The following is a 3,775-nucleotide window of genomic DNA, read 5'->3' on the forward strand; positions in this document are numbered from 1 at the left end:
TGCTTACTACATGACATAAGAAGACTTTATACTTTGGTTTTTCATTTTTCTGATTTTTTTAAATTTTCTACCCATTTGAATCTAGGTCAAATCCTAGGTGTTTGACCATGATTTAAACAAGTTTAAAACATGAATATGAAAAATTAAGCATCTATCCTTCTTAAGTCACTCCAAAATGTAACTCTTGGGAGTTTTTTTTTTGAAATTTCCATGTTTGAAACCAAAAACCACTTCTCTTCATGCTAGACTTTCATAAAATCGACCGAGCTAGTTGAGGGTTAGGTGGTAGATACATGATTTGTCTGGTTTGAATATGTCCAAACCTTGTTTATCAACTTGAATGCTTACTATATGACATAAGAATGCTTACCATATGTTTGAATTTTAAAAGCATATAGTCTTCTTATGTCATATAGTAAGCATTCAAGTTCATAAATAATGTTTGGACATATTCAAACCAGACAAATCATGCATCTAACCCCTAACCCTAATCTCGGTCGATTTTATGAAAGTCAAGCATGACGAGAAGTGGTTTTTGGTTTCAAACATGGAAATTTCAAAAACCCTCCCAAGAGTTACATTTTGGAGTGACTTAAGAAGGATAGATGCTTAATTTTTCATATTCATGTTTTAAACTTGCATAAATCATGGTCAAACCTAGGATTTGACCAAGATTCAAATGGACAGAAAATGAAAAGATAGCAAAATGAAAAACCAAAGTACATAGTCTTATTATGTCATGTAGCTAGTAAGCATTCAATTTGATAAACAAGGTCTAGACATATTCAAACTAGACAAACCATATATCTACCCCCTAACCCCTAAACTCTGTCTTATGAAGTCTAGCATGAAGAGAAGTGGTTTTGGCTTTCAAACATGGAAATTTCAAAAACACTCCCAAAAACTTCATTTTAGAGTGACTAAGAAGGATACAAGATTCCATTTTCATTTTCATGTTTTAAACTTGTTTAAATCTTGGTCCCAACCTAGGATTTGACCAAAATGTTCAAATGGGCATAAAAATTCAAAAAAAATCAAAATAATGAAAAACCTAGGATTTGACCAAGATTCAAATGGGCATAAAATTTAAAAAAATGAAAAACCAAGGCACGTTGTCTTCTTATGTCATATAGTAAGCATTCAATTAAGTTGATAAACAAGGTCTAGACATATTCAAACCAGGAAAATCATGTATCTACCCCTAACCCTAGCTAAACTCTGTCTTATGAAGTCAAGCATGCATGAAGAGAAGTGGTTTTTGGTTTCAAACATGGAAAATTCAAAAACCTCCCAAAAGCTTCATTTTGGAGTGACTAAGAAGGATCTATAGGAAACTATGTACTAATACAGTATAATAATCACCCGAGTTATTAGAGCAACAAGTCTGTCACTTACGTGTGGTTCCCATGCGTGAGGTCCCACACTTCAGTGAGCTCAAGTCACGTACGCTAGGTAAGCAAACTCCCAGCCATATTCTTTGTCAAGCGAGATGCATCAAGACTCTCTCTCTCTCTCTCTCCAGTTATCCACCTCCGTTGGCTGCCAGTTTTGGCAGGGCGTTTCTAGCTCAGCTCGGAGGCCATGGTGTGCAGGCCCTTTAGCCATGGCGATTTGGTCGCGCCAAGTGGTTCGTGCCCGGCTGCGACGAGGATCAATCCGGACGGTGGCTGTTAAGGACCCGATCGCATTTCTTGCTTTCAGCCTGGGGTCTACCATGTAAATCTTAGGGATTTAGACGTAATTTCCTATTTATTTTGTGTCATGCTGTAAACTGCTCTCTGATGCGTATTGGAAATCTGGGTCCTTCAGGATCGTTCGGTTGTCCCTCCAAGAAAAAAAAACATCTCTCTCATTCTCGGCCTCGCTCGCTCGCACCCTCTGCGCACTGACAACCCTGCACAACAGTCAAATCACCCGAAAAAATGTAGACACCATAAATAAGTGGGGCCCCATGACTGCTCTCCCTTCGTCTCCTCCCGTGTGATCCCTCTTCCTCCGATTCCCGACCTTGCGGAAAATAAAAATGAAATGAAAGAGTTTCACTGGACGGGCAAACACATTTGCTGCCTAGTAATAATAATAAAAACGTAAAAAAAATCAACCTACAAATCTATTAATAAGTTAAACTAGGGTTCTGCACAGTACTACGGATCAATTTCAGAAAATGCAACTACGGGGTTCGATTTTGGCCTGCTAATATAAAATTAAATAATCTGAACTAGTATTCCTCTAAAAAATCATTTTGGTATGCATCGTTTGGTACTTTTGATAGCAAGAGTGCTTACTCCCTCCGTTAGCAAATAGTATTCCTTTTCATGTTTATGAAGTCAAGCATGAAGAGAAGTGGTTTTGGGTTTCAAACATGGAAATTTCAAAAACCTCCCAAAAAAGTTCCATTTTCGAGTGACTAAGAAGGATACAAGCTTCCCTTTTCATTTTCATGTTTTAAACTTGTTTAAATTATCTTGGTCAAATCACATAGTCTTCTTATGTCATATAGTAAGCAAAGCACATAGTCTTCTTATGTCATATAGTAAGCATTAAAATTGATAAACAAGGTCTAGACATATTCAAACTAGACAAATCATGTATCTACCCCTAACCGCTAAATTCTGTCTTATGAAGTCAAGCATGAAGAGAAGTGGTTTTGGGTTTCAAACATGTAAATTTCAAGAACATCCCAAAAGCTTCATTTTAGAGTGACTAAGAAGGATCCATGATTACCTTTTCATTTTCTTGTTTTAAACTTGTTTAAATATTGGTCAAACCTATGATTTGACCAAAAGATTCAAATGGGCATAACAATTCAGAAAAAATCAAGAGAATGAAAAAACAAAGGACATAGCATTCTTATGTCATATATATAGTAAGCATTCAAGTTGATAAACAAGGCCTATACATATTCAAACCAGAAAATCATGTATATATCTACCCCTAACTTAACCCTAATTAAACTCTGTCTTATGTAGTCAAGCATGCATGAAGAGAAGTGGTTTTGGTCTCAAACATGGAAATTTCAAAAACCCTCCCAAGAGTTTTGCAGTGACTAAGAAGGATAGATGCTTAATTTTTCATATTCATGATTTAAACTTGTTCAAATCTTGGCCAAACCTAGAATTTGACCAAGATTCAAATGGGCATAAAAATTCAAAAAATCAAAAAAAATATGAAAAACCAAGGTCTTACTGTGTCATATATATAGTAATCATAAACAAGGTCTCTAGACATATTCAAAACATACAAATCATATATCTACCACCTAACCCTAAACTCTGTCTTATGAACTCAAGCATGAAGAGAAGTGGTTTTGGGTTTCAAACATGGAAATTTCAAAAAAAAAACCAAAAACTTCATTTTAGAGTGACTAAGAAGGATACAAGCTTCCCTTTTCATTTTCATGTTTTAAACTTGTTTAAATCTTGGCCAAACCTAGGATTTGACCAAAAGATTCAAATGGGCATAAAAATTCAGAAAAAAATCATAAGAATGAAAAACAAAGGACATAGCATTCTTATGTCATATATATAGTAAGCATTATTCAAGTTGATAAACAAGGTCTAGACATATTCAAACCATAAAATCATGTATATATCTACCCCTAACCCTAAACTCTGTCTTATGAAGGCAAGCATGCAGGAAGAGAAGTTGTTTTTGGTTTCAAACATGGAAATTTCAAAAACCCTCCCAACAAGAGCTACATTTTAGAGTGACATGAGAAGCATACATGCTCACTTTTTCATATTCATGTTTTAAACTTATTCAAATCTTGGTGAAA

This window comes from Lolium perenne, chromosome 5 (genome assembly GCF_019359855.2).
Source record: "Lolium perenne isolate Kyuss_39 chromosome 5, Kyuss_2.0, whole genome shotgun sequence".
NCBI classification, from domain to species: Eukaryota; Viridiplantae; Streptophyta; class Magnoliopsida; order Poales; family Poaceae; genus Lolium; species Lolium perenne.